The sequence below is a fragment of the Bison bison genome, unplaced genomic scaffold (assembly GCF_000754665.1).
Source record: "Bison bison bison isolate TAMUID 2011002044 unplaced genomic scaffold, Bison_UMD1.0 scf7180017864471, whole genome shotgun sequence".
Taxonomy (NCBI): domain Eukaryota; kingdom Metazoa; phylum Chordata; class Mammalia; order Artiodactyla; family Bovidae; genus Bison; species Bison bison.
In genome coordinates, this window is record NW_011495032.1 from 10,465,313 (window position 1) to 10,484,348 (window position 19,036).

Consider the following 19,036-nt stretch of genomic DNA (forward strand, 5'->3'; position numbering starts at 1 on the left):
AAGTTATGGAGATCATGCAAGGTCATGTCCCCAAGCTCTCTGGCCTTCAGGTGTCATGTTTCCTTTAATTTCCATGTGATATGAGCCAAGCCTCTATTATCCATGATTGCTGTGGCCTCTAAAGTTTTCTGAGATGCTAAGGAAGGCATACCTGTTCTTCAAATCTATCTTGGCTGTTATTCTTTATCTCAACCAAGACTCATGGCCTTTTGGTGTATCAGGATCTACTCCTCCAGATTTTCATAGAAAAATCATGGTTTCTACCTGGATTTATCTAAAGTAAAACTTAACTGTGGGGTTTTGAGATATGAAGAAAGTTTGAGAATAAGTCAAAGAAAATTACAACATGGAAAAGCTTGAAACTGATAATCCTGTATTAAAGACTCTAGATTTACACATGGTTCCACACCTTCTAGCAGGAGGCCCAGCCCAGCATCTCTGTCCTTCACCCCTGGCTCAGAACTCCATTTCAGAGAGTCACATAACTGCCCTTCGGAGTATCTTTGACCAGCCTTCCTGTGCTCCAAAGCAAGGGGTGCCTCCTTCTCTCAGATTTCTTTAGGGACCTGTTAAAAGAGACCAGGATGCAGTAGTCTCCCCACCCCAGGCTTAGGCTGCTCTGGGCGTGGGCCACTTGCCATTGTCCGGGGTTTCATCTCATCTAAATAGGACTGTGGAGTTTACTTTGGTAGAAACATAACACATGGAATCACTATGCTTTATTTACTACAAAATGAAAGTACAATTTCTCCCTGTTATGAATGAGAAAGCACAATTTGCTTTACACTGGCAGTTTGTCTTGATTTCTAGCCACCCAGGTTTTAAAGTGTTCAGAGTATATTAGAGAACCCTCTATAAGAGATGTCAGTCATAGTTCATACATTTCTAATACCTAATTGTTATAGCTATTGTGTGCTTTTTCTAGCCATTAATAAAAAGAGAATAAAGAGCATGGAAATAGGAGGGACAGAAATGATATATTACAGAACCAGCATCAGAAATGCAGCCCCTGACAGCTTACCACTTAGACTCCCATGGAGAGTGTGAATCTGTTCTGACCCTATGCTGACAAGCTACATATTAACAAAAAGAAGATGAATTGTGAACATGTGATGAGCATTTGCTGCATGAAGGAATTGCACAGTATTTTACATGTACCATCTTCTTTTATCCTTATAACAGGCCTCTGACATATGCAGAGCTGTTTTTCCCATTTCACAGAGGAGAAAACAAAGGCACAGAGATGTTAAAAAACTTACCCAGTCCCCAACATGACGACGACAAGATTGCAGCCCATTTGGCTGTGTTTCACTTTTTTTCACTGTATCCTGTGCTCTGAGTATCACACATTCTATCTGCATGCCAAAGGAATCTAGCCAAGATCAAATTGAGAATATCAGCTCTGTGCCCATAAAAGTGTCAAGGCCTCATGTCATGGCTGTGTTTTATTGATATTTTCATTTTTAATCATTAAAATAGAAATTAAAGTACTTTGGATCTTACCTTTGGTAAATGCAGGGTTTAAGACTCTTCTAAAATTTAAAATTATTTAAAAAAAGAACTCTTATAGATGAAACAAGCATGTCCATTAATAAAGCAAAGGAATGAATAAAGATGTAAATAGGGAGTGTTGGGCATGGGATCTATAAGGTCAAGGTTTAGGTTTCAGTACATTTTAGTATGTAATGCTAGACAAATATGGGTGTTATCAGATGGATCACATATATTTTTATGAATTTATATATATAAAACTGTGTTCTGAAAAACTGTACTGAATATTTATATAATATATGTAAAAATGTAATAGTTACATGTTTAATATGTAATGCTAAGCAACTGTGGAGGTTCTCAGATGGATAAGATATGTACATATATATAAAGTGGATTGTATAACATAAAATGGAATACATATTACATAAAAGATATATGATATAATATATATAAGATCAACTATAAACATATATTTATATAAATTTACATATTGAAATTATCTATAAATATAGAATATTCACATTATAAATGTTATATGTTAATATATAATAGTTGTATTTTAATATGCAATGCTAGACAAGTGGGTAAGTTCTCATATGGATAATATATAATCAAATGGATTATATCAAATAAAATGGAGTATATGCAGTATACATAATATATATAGACTATTAGCAATGACTTACTCATATATTATTATATATATCATATATATAATATTTATATATAGATTCACATATATGTGTGTATATGTATAATCTTGCTCTGAGAAAGTGTAGTCTTTCATGGTTGCAATCATATATATACACAGATAATACTGCAATAGAAAGTAGCCAGTATTAAGTGCCATGATGAAGTTAGAAATCGTGCACAAGGGCAGTTCAGAGGAGAGGAAGAAATAGCCATGTGGAGCGGGGAGGAAGGAGGTTTGAACTGGTGGGCAGACCTGGGCTCAATTCCCAGCTCTACCATGGGCAACTTACTGGACCCCTATGTCTCAGATCCTTCATTTTCCAAATGCCCAGAACCAACACAGGACATGAAGAGGACTGAGATGAGAACAGGTACTTGGCTCATTATCTTCATCCAAGAGATATTAGTTTCCTTCCCTCCTTTGCCTGGAGAGCTAGGATTTGTTTAACAAATAAGTCAACATTTGACATGGGCTTGAAGAATAATTACGATTGAACTGAAAATGTAGAGCTAACAATACTAATAGTTAACACCTGTGTAAGTTATACATTGCACATGAATTTGAGCAAACTCTGTGAAATAGTGAAGGGCAGAGGAGCCTGGTTCACTGCAGTCCACTGGGTCACAAAGAGTTGGACATTACTTAGCAACTGAACAATTACAAGGTTATATGTTATTCCACAACTTCATATTTCATGAAAAACATAGTCTAAGCAATATTCAAGCTATATTCATGAGTGCATATGTTCTTTAGAATAATTCTGGCACAAAATATGAGCCATCTACACATGAACAGATACAAACATATGGATACTCCTGCATCTATATAGACATGCACCAACACATTCCTCTCAACCATCCCCTGAGAAACGCTCTTTGTCGCCTGTTTAAAGTTAGGCGAATATTGGGACAGAAAAGTACTTGCCCAAGCTCTCACATTCAGTAAGTGATGGAACAAGAGTTTGAGCCTGAAAGCATCCTTTTAAATCCACATGAAAGTAACTCCATAGCACAAAAGGACCAAGATGAAATTGCATGGAACATCTGTGGCCTGTGACTGTAGATGGCCCCAATTTGGGGAGTTTACAGCATGCAGGGGTTGCAAGAAAGAAGACTCGTAAAGCAGAATGAAATCAGCTTTGAGTGAGGGCCTTGAATGTCAAGCTGAGGATCTCAGAATCCCTGTTTGCCTGGATTCAAATGTGGTCAACACTGAAGTCAGACCAAGTGTAGAATCATCAAGTGGGATATTCTGAAAATCACTACTTAAATTGGGGAGCAAAGCAAAGTATGAACAGGGCCTGAGTGTCTCCTGCTGCAGGGAGGTACACATAATTTATCCAGCCCTAATCCTCTGCATTTGATATAGAGCATGCAGACCTCCCTACTGTTTATGCGCAAGAGCAACTGGAAGGATGATTGATGTGAGCCATGGAAGCTGCTGCTGCAAACTGCTGGGAAAGAGGAATCAACGAATAGTTTTAGGGGAACTGGTCTGGGATAAAAGAAGCTTTAATGAATGATTCCTTTCTTATGGATTATTATCTCCATTTAATGGATGAAGAAACCAAGATACTGAAAGATGATATGAATGGCCTTTGGCTACACATGGAGCCAGAATAGGTGGTAAAGGTCAAGGGTCCCTTCCTGCAAAGCCCTGCATCGTGCAGCCTAGGGTCCAGCAACGCTTCTCAAGGAGGATCAGGGATAAGAAGCAGAGTGAAGAATGGAAACCTTATCTATTTTCCACCTTCTGGGTGCTACAGTCTGTGCAGAGTACTAGAGAGAAAATGAATGAAGGCAGAGATCCTCATGATGAGTGCTATCTGGAGGCGGAGACCACCTTAAATGCATCCATTCTGACCTTTGTGCTGGTGTGCTGCTGAGACAGAAGAGACAGTAGCAGTAAATAAAGAGGTCACCAGCTTAAACAAAGAAGTTGAAAAGAACACAGTGAAGGAGGTGCTTAAAAGAGGCATTTGCTGGTGTGCTTGAGGGAACCTCTAGTAGTCTGATATGGTGGAAGGAGGGCTGGGGCAGAGAGGAGAAGCAGGAGATGGTTTGGAAAACAGAAGGTTTTATAGGGTATTCAAGGAAATCTCTCCTTGATTTTAAAGGTAAAGAACTCTCTTGTCAGATTGTTTAGATGGGAGTAACACTAGAGGGACAAAAATTGTCCGGAGGCTATTGTGGTACCCAAGAAACAGGTCGTAAAGGTGGGGATGCAAAATGAGGGAGGAGAGCCATCACCAGATATCAACTTCAGTTTTTATTTACTCAAGGCCAGACCTCAGAGCTTGCAGCAGATATTCAGGTATTTTTGTCTCAGTTTATTAGCCAAACTAATATCAGATATTCATTATTTTAGCATATAAAATTTTCCTTCCTTCTCTCCTTCCTCCCTCCTTCCCTTCCTCTTTCCTTCCTTCCTTTTCTCCCTCCCTTCCTTTTTCATTCCTTTATGCTTCAAGTGTTCCTTTTAAGAAGGGAAATGCTGATTTTTGCCTAGGAAGGATCATTGCTTGAGTTACTATTGATTTACCAGAAAAAAAGTTGAAGGTTAAGAGCAGAAATGGGACAAAGGTGTGAGGGAGAAGAGAAGGCGATCCTGATGAACTGGGCCTATTACATGGTTTGGCCAGAGGCTGACACTGAGTTGACATCACTTTGCAGAGTGCTACTTTGAGATCCAATCTCAGGAAAATGAATTTTAAAAAAGACACATGATGTCTGCTTTCAGGTTCTTGTTTCCAGTGACAGTCTGCTATCTCTTCAAAGATTCCTATTCAGGGAAGTTAAGTTATCTTAGGAGAAAATCAGCTACTTGACAGGTAAATTGGGTTTTATCTGCTGTTGTAGACATTCGTTTTGGAAGGGAGCCCGAAAAGCTCTGAGGAGGAAATAATGATATGAACATCCTGGAACCTTTTAGGCATCACTTTGTCCTTTTAGAGACAGCACCAGGCTCAGCGGATATACTGTGTAAGACAGTAGGAACCACACCCACAGTCTGCAGGAAGCTGTGGGCTCAACACCTTGGCCTTGTAGGCACAGATTGTCATCAAGGAAGAAATACGATAAGTGTGAGCTGCCCACCAGCTCCTCTGATGCTTCTCCCTCAGATAGTTCCTGATAGACTAGGTAGTACAGGATTTCTGAACCATACACATTGAACCTTACTCTCTCTTTTGCTCTCTGAACTGTGCTAGTCCAAGAATTCAGAGCATTAAAACACTGTGGTAGTAGAAGGAATTCTCACATGTCATTGTTTCCCTTTAACTAGGAAATACATTTTGTTGAGAAATTATCTGCTAACTTCTGTCTCTTGGTTTGTCCACCAAAAGCTGTGAACGTGAACTTCCCTTATTATGGCATTGTAATCGCATGTCTATGGAGCACAGTTAAGAAGTTCCAAGAAAAAAAATGATAATAGGCTGTCTAATGAAACAAATTAGGAGAGCAAAGGTTGCCTATCATTCCTTCACTGAGAAAACCTTTATGGGCTTCAGCTGTGATTCTAGGAGAAGCCACATGATTCTTGTAGTACCATGGAGAGTGACAAGAAGGTAAATAAATAGATGTATTTGGTTCTTCAGGTGCGATGCAGGTAGGAAAGAGTAAAGCGAGATAGGCAGGGGGATACTGGGGAGGGAAAGGGCTTGGGGAGATCATCTATTAAAGATATAAGTAAGTAAGTGAAAGTTGCTCGGTCGTGTCTGACTCTTTGCAACCCCATGGACTATACAGTCCAAAGAATTCTCCAGGCCAGAATACTGGAGTGGGTAGCCTGTCCCTTCTCCGGGGGATCTTTCCAATCCAGGGATCAAACCTAGGTCTCCCGCGATGCAGGCAGATTCTTTACCAGATGAGCCACAAGGGAAGCCAATATTAAAGCTATGGTGAAGCACATTTAGGGCTGACCAGCTGCCAGCATTTGTTTTGCACTTTTCTCTTTACTCCGCAGCTTTACCCTGGATACTCCAGTTAATCTCTTTCTTGCTTTGGCTCCCGCCCTTGCTACCATGTCTCTCCTTAACGCCAGGTCCTGTGATAGGCCAAGTCCTCCTGTCAACTCTGACGCTTCCCCATTTCACAGAGGAGTAAGTCCAGAAAACTTTTGATTTCTTTTCCAGAAATTGAAGAAGGGCAAAGGCATTGTTTCTCTTTGTTTTAGTGGAGTGTGAAAAGTCTAATTTTGCTAAGTGGGTATTTCAGTCTTTCCAGGCATGCATCATATGGTCAAGCTGCCACATGTGTTGGTGTTATAGCTCTCAGCACAGAGGTGGAAACATAAATACATGGCATATCTCAACAGTCACTTTGGTACCCTTTATATGTAACACAGCGGAAGTCACACAAAAACCAGAACTCTGAACAAATGCAGCAGTGGCAATGGAGGACTTTGGTGTCATCAGCAGATACTCATTTTTAAAAAGAAATACTTTTACATTCATATTATCCTCAAGAATAATTAGCACTCTGGATCATCCAAGCCAGTAGACAGTAAATCCACATTCCTGTTGAGCTGTGAGTTGATAGACATGATTTCTAAATTATTAGTGGATTGTATTTTATTTTCTAGTAACATGACCCAGACACAAATATTGCCATAGAGAAGATGGTAGCTAATTGTGTAAATAATGTTTCTATTGGTCTGATAGCAACCCACTCCAGTACTCTTGCCTGGAAAATCCCATGGACGGAGGAGCCTGGCAGGCTGCAGTCCATGGGGTTGCTAAGAGTTGGACACGACTGAGAGACTTCACTTTCACTTTTCACTTTCACTCATTGGAGAGGGAAATGGCAACCCACCCCAGTGTTCTTGCCTGGAGAATCCTAAGGACAGGGGAGCCTGGTGGGCTGCCGTCTATGGGGTCGCACAGAGTCGGACACGACTGAAGTGACTTAGCAGCAGCAGCAGTAGCAGCAGGAAGAGTTTTGATCAACTTAATTCAGAAACTTCCTTCAAATCAATAAAGCTTACTTGTTAAAGCCAATGGTGATTAGAAAGTCCTTCAACTTCCTTTTTTTTTCCTTTGGCTGTGCTGAGTCTTCATTGCTGCCTGTGGGCTTTGTCTAGTTATGGAGAGTGGGGCTACTCTAGTTGCTTCTCATTGTGGTGGTTTCTCTTCTTGCAGAGCATGGGCTCTAGGGTGTGCCAGCTTCAACAGCTGTGGTGCATGGGCTCAGTAGTTGCGGCTCACAGACTTAGTTTTCCTGTGATGTGTAGAATTTTCCTGGACCAGGGATTGAACCTGTGTCCCCTACACTGACAATCGGAATCTCAACAACTGAACCACTAGTGCGCTGCTACATGCTAAGTTGTTTTAGTCATGTCTGACTCTTTGTGACTCCATGGACTGTAGCTCACCAGGCTCCTCTGTCCATGGGATTCTCCAGGCAAGAATACTGGAGTCAGTTCCCATGCCCTCCTCTAGAGGGTCTTTCTGACCCAGGGATAGAAGCCGTATCTCTTATGTCTCCTGCACTGGCAGACAGGTTTGTTATAATAGCGCCACCTGGGAAGTCCTCAATTTTTTTTTTTTTTTTTTAAATAGCTTTACCAATGCCCTTTCCTAGTGCTTGTAACTCTTGAAATTCAGTAAACTCTATTTGTGCTTGAGTTGCTGACGAAATAGTATTAATACAGATTACAGAGGATCACCCTGGTTCATCACACTAGGAGAATGGTGAAGAAATGGGGTATAGAGTTAGTGTGGTATTCAACACATTGTAAATCTTCAAGACTTCAATAAATGGCAATGTCTAGTGTAAAAAAAAAAAAAAAAAAAGGAGAGTGGGCCCACCTTTCTAGCTTGATCTGAATAGTTGGGAAAAAGGATGACTGATCCATGTCAATTCCCACCGACTAGGCTCCTCTTGTCTGTGGGATTTTCCAGGCAAGAATACTAGAGTAGGTTGCCATTTCCTCCTCCCGTGGGTCTTCCCCACCCAGGGATCAAACCTGCATCTCCTATTTGAAAAAATAGATATACCTTTAAAAACTAAAGTGCATTTGCTATATATAAAGTGAATTTAGAGGGTACACCTGGACCAATAGAAATATATACATATACCCTCTAACCACTACCCAGATCAAGATACAGACTGTCTCCAGCATCTCAAATGGGACCACTCTCATATACAGGTCAAGAGCCATTTGACTCCTAATTTCTTTAAATAACTGCTTTTATAAAATTACAGGTAGATATACCATATAGAGGCTTCCCAGGTGGCATTAGTGGTAAAGAACCCACCTGCCAATGCAGAAGACATAGAGACATGGGTTTGATCCCTGGGTTGGGAAGATCCCCTGGAGGAGGGCATGGCAATCCACTCCAGTATTCTTGCCTGGAGAATCCAATGGACAGATGAGCCTGGGGTGCTACAGTCCATAGGGTTGCACAGAGTTGGACATTACTAAAGTGACTTTAGTATGCATGCATACCACATAGAAACTTATAATGGGCAATGTACTGCAAACAAGTTAGAAAAAATTCCAATAGTTTAATTACCCTTTTTAACTCCTTAAAGTCTATCATTTCAGAATCTCTGTGAGCCAACAGTGGTCAACACCTAACACCTTCATCTCATTTTCCTCTCGGACTGTCAGAAATAAATTCAACAAGAACCCCTCAATAGTAGTTTGGAACATGGAAGCCTGAGTGGGTTTATCCATCTTAGCTATAACTCTGTGGTTTGCATGTTAATTACCCCCTGCCTTAATAAATATATCTTATTAAATGCCCAAAGCTGATTTCCCTAATTAGCTCTGGGCTGCTAGTCCTTAGTTTACATTTCCCACTCTTTTGTGAGGAGAGCCTTTGAATGTCATTCAGAAATTTTAAGTATGGTTGACAAATGCCTTATGTAGGACTGGAGGATATTAATAAGTAATTGTTTCAAAATATACTCTTACAGAAAGATATTTGTACCCAAGACTCGGCTATTGAAATCTGTCTTTCTCTCTTTTTCTGTCTCTCTCTTTAAGAGTAGAGACAGAAATGGCTTGCAATGGTGAGAGTCTACTGTGTGCAATGTCATTTGCAATGGTATTTGATGTAAGACTTGCAATCCTGGAGATTTTATTTTAATGCTTTTCCTGATGAGAAAACCAAGATTCATAAACATTATGACCCTTTGTTTATTCACTCAGTCATTTAGCAACTCAGTGTGAGTGATGTCAGGCCATGTGCAGTTCACTGATTTTGAAACAACTACACATTTTTGGTTTGGATTAGTGAATGCTGTTATGTACTTTTAAGAAATACTGTGAGCTACTTCACTTTGTATGATGATCTCTAGGTCCATTCATTTTGCCGCAGATGGCATTATTTCATTCTTTTTTATGGCTGATTAATATTCCATTGTGCTTCTCTGGTGGCTCAGTGATAAAAAATCCAACTGCTAATACAGGAGACACAAGTTCAATGCCTGAGTTGGGAAGATCCTATGGAGAAGGAATTGGTGACCTACTCCAGTATTTTTGCCTGGGAAATCCCATGGGCAGAGAAGAGTGGAGAGCTACAGTCCATGGGGTCACAAAAGAGTTGGACGTGACTTAGCAACTAAAACAACAACAAAAATATCCATATATAAATAAATAAATATAAATATATATATGTGTGTGTGTGTGTGTTTTGGAAGGACTAATGCTGAAGCTGAAGCTCCAATACTTTGTCCACCTGATATGAAGAGCTGATTCATTGGAAAAGATCCTGATGGTGGGAAAGACTGAAGGCAAAAGGAGAGAGGCATTGCAGAAGATGAGATTAGATGAGGTTAGATAGCATCACCTACTCAATGGACATGAGTCTGAGCAAACTCCAGAAGACAGTGAAGGACAGGGACAGATTTAGTGACTCAACAACATACACACACATACACACACACACATAGCCCATATTTTATTTATCCATTCCATTCATCCATCAATGGACACTTGGATTGCTTTCATGTCTTGGCTAGGGTAAATAGTGCAGAAAGAGCTAAAGACAAATATCATATGGTATTGCTTATATGTAGAACTTAAAAAATGATACAAATAAACTTATTTACAGAACAGAAACAGACATAGAATACAAATTTATGGTTTCCAAAGCAGAAAGGGGGAGGAGGGATAAATTAGGATTTGGGGTTAGCGTGTACACACTGTTGTTCAGTCACCAAATCTTGTCCAACTCTTCATGACTCCATGGATGACAGGATGCCAGACTTCCCTATCCTTCATCACATCCCTGAATTTTCCCAAGTTCATGTCCATTGAACTGGTGATGCCATCCAACCATCTCATCCTCTGTTGTCTCTTCTCCTTCTGCCTTCAATCTTTCCCTGCATCAGGGTCTTTTCCAATGAGTCCATTCTTTGCAAAAATTAGCCAAAGTATTGGAGCTTCAGCTTTAGCAATAGTTCTTCCAATGAATATTCAGGGTTGATTTCCTTCAGTATTGACTGGTTTGATCTCCTTGCTGTCCAAGGGACTCTCAAGAGTCTTCTCCAGTACCAAAGTTCAAAGGCATCAGTTCTTCAGTGTTCAGCCTTTTTTATTGTCCAGCTTTCACATCTGTACATGACTACTGAAAAAACAGGGCTTCGACTATACGGACCTTTGTCAGCAAAGTAATGTCTTTGCTTTTTTAATACACTGTCTAGTTTTGTCATAGCTTTTCTTCCAAGGAGCAAGTATCTTTAAATTTCATGGCTGCAGTTCACCCTCCACAGTGATTTTGGAGCCCAAGGGAAAAAGTCTGTTACTGTTTCAAGTGTTTCCCCTTCTATTTTGCCATGAAGTGATGGGACTGGATGCTATGATTTTTGAGTTTTAAGCTGGCTTTTTACTCTTTTCCTTCACCCTCATCAAGAGGATTTTTTAGTTCCTTATTTCTGATATTTCTCCCAGCAATATTGATTCCAGCTTGTAACTCTTTCAGCCTGGCATCTGGCAAAATGTGCTCTACCTTTAAGTTAAATAAACAGGGTGACAATAAACAGCCATTCCTTGCATTGTTCATTGAAGAAGGCCTTCTTGTCTCTCCTTGCTATTCTCTGGAACTTTGCATTTAGTTGGGTGTAAATTTCCCTTTCTCCCATGCTTTTTGTTTCTCTTATTTCTTCACCTGTTTATAAAGTCTTCTCTGAGAACCACTTTGCCTTCTCACTTTTATTTTTCTTTGGGATGGTTTTGTTCGCTGCCTCCTGTATGATATTGTGAACCTCTGTCCATCATTCTTCAGGTACTCTGTTTACTAGATCTAATCCCTTGAATCTGTTTGTCACCTCTACTATATAATCATAGGGGATTTGATGTAAGTCATATCTGACTGGCCTAGTGGTTCCCCTTTCTTTAATTTAAGCCTGAAGTTTGCTATGAGAAGCTGATGATCTGAACCACAGTCAGTTCCAGATCTTATTTTTCCTGACTGTACATTGCTTCTCCATCTTTGGCTACAAAAAAATGTAGTCAATTTGATTTCAGTATGGACCATTTGGTGATGTTCATGTGTAAAAGTCATCTCTTGTGTTGTTGAAAAAGGGTGTTTGCTATGACCAGCAAATGTTTGCAAAATTCTGTTAGGCTTTGCCCTGCTTCATTTTGTACTTCGAGGCCAAACTTGCTTGTTAGTCCAGGTATCTCTTGACTTCCTACTTTTGCATTCCAATCCCCAGTGGTGAATAGGACATCCTTTTTTGGTGTTAGTTCTAGGAGGTCTTCTAGATCTTCATAGAACTGATCATCTTCAGTTTCTTTGGCATTAGTGGTTGGGGCATAGACTTGAATTACTGTAATGTTGAATGGTTTGACTTGGAAATGAAGCAAGATCATTTTTGTTGTTTTTGAGGTTGCACCCAAGTACTGCATTTTTGGACTCTTGTTGATTATGAGGGCTACTCCATTTCTTTTATGGGATTCTTGCCCACAGTAGCAGATATAATGATAATCTGAATTCTATTCACCCATTCTCATCTATTTTAGTTCACTAATTGCTAAGATGTTGATGTTTACTCTTGCCATCTCTCGCTTGACCATGTCCAATTTACCTTGATTCATGGACCTAACATTCCAGGTTCCTATGCAGTACTGTTCTTTATAGCATTGGATTTTACTTTCATCACCAGACATATCCACAGTTAAACATTGTTTCTGCTTTTGGTCCAGCCTCTTCATACTTTCTGGAGCTATTAGTAGAGTCTCTGTTCTTCCCCAGCAGCATATTGGGCACCTTCTGACCTGGAAGGCTCATTTTTCAGTGTCATTTCTTTTTGCTTTTTAATATAGTTTATGGGGTTCTCACAGGAAATATACTGGGGTGGTTTGTCATTCCCTCCTCCAGTGGATCACATTTGTCAGAACTCTCCATGATGACCCGTCCATCTTGGGTGGCCCTGCATGGCATGGCTCATAGCTTCATTGAGTTATGCAGGCCCCTTCACCATGACAAGGCAGTGATCCATTAAGGGGATATACATATTATTATTGCTGGTTCAAATGGTGAAGAATATGCCTGAAATGTGAGAGACCCAGGTTCAATCCCCGGAAGATCCTGTGAAGAGGGGAATGGCAATCCACTCCAGTATTCTTGGCTGGAGAACTCCATGGACAGGGGAGCCTGGCAGGCTACAGTCCATGGAGTAACAAAGAGTTGGACATGACTGAGCAACTAACAGCCTATATAAAATAGATAACCAACAAGGACCGTCTGTATAGCACAGGGAACTCTACTCAACCATTGATAATAACATCTAAGGGAAAGGAATCTAGAAAAAGAATATATATATATATATATATATATTTATGTGTATAACTGAATCACTTTGCTGTACATCTCAAACTAACACAACATTGTAAATCAGCTATATTGCAATACAAATTACACAAAACAAAATAAAACACATTCCATACATTGAGCTACACACCCCAGCTTAAAATACCATGCAACCTGTATTTCCAATTATAGTCTAAGAGCCTTGCCAGGGACAACAGAGTAATCTCAGAATTTGTTTAGATTAGCACCCAAAGCTCATGCCATTTCTTTCCCTTTTTTACCTCTTCTCTTAATCCTGATCCTGGGGCAGGATGATATGTTTGGCAGGACACATGACTTGAAATAAGAAATCTCCCTGAGAAATCCTGATATTTTCTCTCAAGGTTACTGAGGCAGAATTTGGGGCTTGTACCTGTTATTTCTTGTCCAGACTGCAGTTAGGCAAAATAACAACATCCTCCCTGTGGCACCTGGCTGCTTGCAATCCAGCTGCCAGTCAGCTGTCAGAATAATGTATTCACTCAACCTGGTGTATTCCTTGCCTCCAAATGAGATGTTCCAATGGCAGCTAACCCAGACGGGTCCACTCTCCATTGATAAGTGCTGGCTGGAGTCCCCCTTAACCTCACCATTTATGCCCCCTCCATTAGCTGCCTAATAAAGCGGGAAAATAGCATCCGTACCTTCATTATGACACCAGGTTCTTCCATTTGTCAACCAAAATGTTGCTTAATGTCAAGGAATGGGTATCCGCAGCAGCTGAAGGCTTACTCTACCTCTTTCCCTTCAATTACCTGTGGATCCTTCCACCTGCCCAGGATGAAGAACTCCCTCACCCCCACTCCACATCGTGAACCCACTCTGTGTGCTTGTTTTCTTTTATAAGCACATAGGGACTTAACATCTCTGATCAAGCTCCTTTAATTCTAGAAGTAGGAAGGGAGACAGAAAGACCAATGTTAGCATTGCATTCCTGCGAAGGAACAAAATCAATGAGCAGCTTTATCATGAACCATATGCGTGATTTCTTAAGATAGTAATGATAACATATATATGGTGACAACAGTGTAAAACCTGATACCTGTGGCGGATTCATGTTGATATATGGCAAAACCAATACAGTATTGTAAAGTTAAATAATAAAATAAAATTAAAAAAAAAATAAATCTATGAGATGCTGAAAAAAAAAAAAAAAAACCCTGAACCGAAACTAAGTATAATACCACTTGTGGTGGAGTGAGAACAAAACAGACCCCTGACAAGTAATATATGCCTTACTGTTCAGAATTAACTTCTCCGATTTCTGGGGTTTCCTGGTAAGGTGGGGACACTATAGTTATTGGCTGCACAATTGTAAGATGTGTTGCAAATTCAGAAAAGTTAAATGTGTGTGTGTAGGTGGGTGTGTGTATGCCAGGGTGCCTCCTTCAGTGAGGAAGCTGGCTAAAACCTTCCTGATGATAAATAGAATGAGGTAAAGTAAGATATGCAGAGGGCCAAGCAATTTTTTGGTTTCAGAAACATGACATAAGAGGGTGCTATTTGGAATGCAATAAAAGGATCACTGGGCTTTAGTTAAAATCTTTATAATCCAGTCCCAATTTGATAATCTCTTATGATTTATGATTCCACTTAAATTCTCTCCCAAACTAAGTTTTCAAATAAGATAATACAGATTTCCTACCTCACAAAGATGTTATGATCAGATTGTGATGAATGCTGTTGTGCGTTTTCTGCCTGTCCTTAAGAACATTTCTGTTCTGATTTCTATCATCAGAGCTTAGTTTTGCATCCCATGGAACTTCATATGCATAGGATCAAAGAGTATGTGCCCTTTATAAAAGTTCACTGCTTATATGGATTAGTATTATTCCAATCTAACATTCTTAAGAGTTCAATTTACTGTTTTTTCTATATCTTCTTAGAGTGGGAGCTTAGATTTTAAATTTTATATCTTTCTTATTATATCTTTTAAAAAACCTTTAAAGCCATGAATTATCTTCTAAGGACTGCTTTCATTAAAAGCACAAATTTTGATACAATATTTCTATCATTATTCAATTTCCATTGTTTTCTAATTTCCATTGTGGTTTCTTGTTGACCTAAGGATTACTTGAAAGTGTGTTTGTAAATATCTAAATATTTGAAAGTTTTCTAGGTAATTTATTATTATCAATTCCTAATTTAATTTAATTGTGGTCAGAAAACAAACTGTGGTTTCTTCAGGACTTATTGAGTAGGATATAGTGTCTCTTAGTCGATGTTCCACATGGATTTGAAAATAATATACAGTCAGTGTTCAGTGAAGTATTCCATGAACATTAATTAACCAAGTTCTCTGATAATATTGTTGAATCTTATATTCTCACTGACTATTTTTGAATCTCTGTTGTAGGTGCATGTGCATTTAGGTGTTTTTGTCTTCATGATGAACTGACCCTTTATAAATTTGAAAATCTCTCCTATCTTGTAATACAGTTTACAATGTCTGATATTAATAGAGAAAATCCAGGTTTATTGTGCCTATTATTTGCATGAAATGTCTTTTCCCTTCATTTTACTTTTAACCTGTCAATATCTTTATTTCAAAAAGAGTATTATATAAAAAAGTGTATTAATAAGCCTTACTTTTTTATCTAGCCTGACAATTTATGCCTTTAGCTGAGGTTTGACTCAGGTTTCTTTTAATGTAATTATCCACTGGGAAAGTTTTAAGTTTACTATCTTGAAATTTCTCCTCTGTATTTATTCATTTCTCATTTCTTATCTTATTTCACATTAAATGAGCATTGGTGCTTCACTGCTGTTGTTATCATATTTTAGTATTCCTTCTTCTTTTATATTGGCTTTGTGACTATACCTCTTTGGTTTATTTTAATACATTCTTGGCTTATTTAAATTTACTTCAAAAAAAAATTTACTTCAAATTGACCTACCACTTTATATACTGTCTTATGGCCTTACAACGGTATAATTCTCTTTAGCCTACATTCCGCATGCCATCCTTTGTGGTTTTATTGACACATGTTCACTTCTACATCTGCAATCAACATCACAGTATATTATTATGTTTCCTTTAAACTGAGTATTGACTTTTAAAATATTTAAGAAAAGAAATACAAATAGTCTTATATTTAGCCACCTATTTACCACTTTGCTTATTCTCCATCTCTTCTTGTACACTGAATGTTCCATCTGGAATCAGTTTCTTTAGAGTGTAGAACTTATTTTACACTTCTTAACAGTGGAGATCTGTAGGTAATACATTGTCACAGCTTTTGTTTAAATGAAATTGTGTTATTTTCCCTTCAGATTTGAAAGGTATTTTTGCTGGGTATAGAGTGTGAAGGCAATGGCACCCCACTCCAGTACTCTTGCCTGGAAAATCCCATGAACGGAGGAGCCTGGTAGGCTGCGGTCCATGGGGTCGCTAAGAGTCGGACACGACTAAGCGACTTCACTTTCATTTTTCACTTTCATGCATTGGAGAAGGAAATGGAAACCCACTCCAGTGTTCTTGCCTGGAGAATCCCAGGGACGGGGGAGCCTGGTGGGCTGCCATCTATGGGGTTGCACAGAGTTGGACACTACTGAAGCGACTTAGCAGTAGCATAGAGTGTGAGGTTGAGAGTTTCATACTTGTAGCATTTGTTGGTCTCCACTGTTTCCTAAGAGAAGTCACCTGTCATTCCACTGTTGTTCAGTTGCTATCTTCAGCAACTGAGCTGGCATTGAGAGAGCAGTATTTTTAAAGCATCTTAGTAGGGCCTTGGGATCCAAGTACCTGGAGAATAAGATTCTTTGCTTTTCATCCCAGCCTACACATTCTTGTATTGCCAAGCACTGCATTTCTTTGACCTTGTAGGAAGATGAACTGGTGAACTTGGTGAGCGTCTGGTTGCAGCTTCCTTTAGATTCAGTCTGCCTCTATCTCTAATTGTTTAGGCTGCTAGCTCTAGGAGGGCTCTGGGATCATGCATTGCACACTTTGAAATCTCAAAACTTTGTGACCTTGGGTCTGTTCAGATGTGTATTCATGGGACTATGAAACTGCAAACAATATAACTCTAGAATAGTAGGAAACCTTGAAATGTTGAGATGTTGAGATCTCAATATTGCAAGGGAGTGAGGGTCAGAAAGAATAGATTGTATGCCCAATATTACACAATGATGCCACGATGCTGACCATTTGGATGAGAATCCAGGATTCCCTCTTCAGAACATGTGGCACCTGAGGATTCCAAGCTCCCCAAATAAACCTTTCATCTAGAATTTTACAACCAGGATTTCAATATATGCTTAAGGTATATTCAGTCTATATGTCACTTAGAACATAGGAGAGGATTCCCCCATCACCCTCAGTATGAATAAAGTCCTGTTTAAAATTCAGTTTCTATATGGGATGCTGAAAATACAGAGCCTCTACATGCTTGGGGAGTGGGTTGTAGGAAACACAGTTAACGGAGTCCAGAGAACTAAATTGAAGTCTGCCAAGTTTGGTTGTAGAAAAACATGAAATATGTTCAATGCATCCAACAGTGAAAACCAACCAGAATCTTTAACCACCTCCCAAATTCATGTATCAAAGAAGTAAATTTTGAAAAGAACTGCATTCTGCAGGGAAGAGTCTTTCCTAGGTGGGCAAAGGTTGAAGAGGTTTTATATCTGTATCAGTTGCTAAAGTTGGAACAGGACATGCTAAAGATGAGCCTGCTGAAGAGAACCTTTTTTTTTTTTTTTCTGGATTGAGACAATGACCAAATCTTTGACAAACCTGTGGAGAAGAAAGCTACATTTGAATCTCAAGGAATTCCCCTCCCCCAAATCATTCTCTTGCATCAGAGTTTTGCAGCAAAGTAGAAAGTGAGCTTCTCTGTTCTTCATAAGCCAATTTATGATGTATAATAGTGACTATATTAATTTTCTAATGTCAGAGTTATTAGCCAGTGGGTGTTTTGTGTACAGCAGAAATGTCAGATTGTTCAAATTACCCGAGATTCACAGATGTTATGAGAATACAGTCAAAGTTAAGATTCAAATCATTGAAACGGATTCCATTACATACATAAAATCCTTTTACTTGGTATTCTCTTTGGCCATTTGAGAAACCAATGGTTTGGTTGGTGTTGATAGAACATTAGCATGAAGGCTTTACCCATGAATACTTGAGTTGGAAAAGAAGACTGGTGATGATTCATAATGAAGCAAACTAATCAGTGTGCCACCTGACATCCTACCTTAAAGATAAGGTACAATCGGGATGAAGAGAAAGTTCTGGGGATGGATAGGGGTGATGGTTGCATAATAATGTGATTGCACTTTAAGCCACTGAAATATACACTTGAAAATGGTTAAAATGGCAAATTTTATGTTATTCATATTTTACCCCAGTGGGGAAAAAAAGATTAGGTAGGAGACTTTGGATTCCATCTGTAGAAAATTTCTACCCCAGAAATCATTCATCCAAATGAAGGCTAGGAGGCATAATTTTAGTGTACCAAATATCTCCCATGATGTGTGTTCCTTTGCTTAACCTTCACAAGGAAGAATGAATATCAATTACATAAAAACCAGAGACTCCTGTTCTCCCTAGTGGAGCAACTGACAGTGGAATAGTTGAAAAGTCAGTGGCTGTAGAAAAGCTATATGCTTTGGAATAGGACAACTCTGAAATTGAACCATAGACTAATTACTAACCACTTAGATGATTTAAAGATATTTTTCATCCTCTTTTTTCTCTCTCTAGGCTTCAGATTTCTTTTTAATCTAAAAAATAGTAATAATGATCATGAAAAAGTCTTTGCTTAGTGATTGGCTTCAATTAATGGTATCAATTGCTTCTATAAAAGCCTTTTGTTCCATGAAGAGATTTTTCAGTTATCTTACATACCACAGTAATTATCAGTGTTAGGAATATCAGAACTTCATTATTTGCTTAGTACAGCTTTTGTGTGTCATGCCTTGTGACTTACTAGGATTTACATACTTATGAAATCTTGGGGAAGGAGTTTTTTTAAAGAATAATGTACAGCAGCTCTCTCTCTCTCTCTCTCTCTCTCTCTCTCTCTATATATATATATATATATATA

At 39.0% G+C, this 19,036-nt stretch overlaps 1 protein-coding gene across 1 annotated transcript in view; it reads left to right on the forward strand.

Annotated features, from left to right (window-relative positions):
* Positions 1-19,036, forward strand: part of CNTNAP5 (contactin associated protein-like 5) — a 1,037,136-nt gene that overhangs the window by 432,114 nt on the left and 585,986 nt on the right. The gene's annotated exons all lie outside the window — the stretch shown is intronic.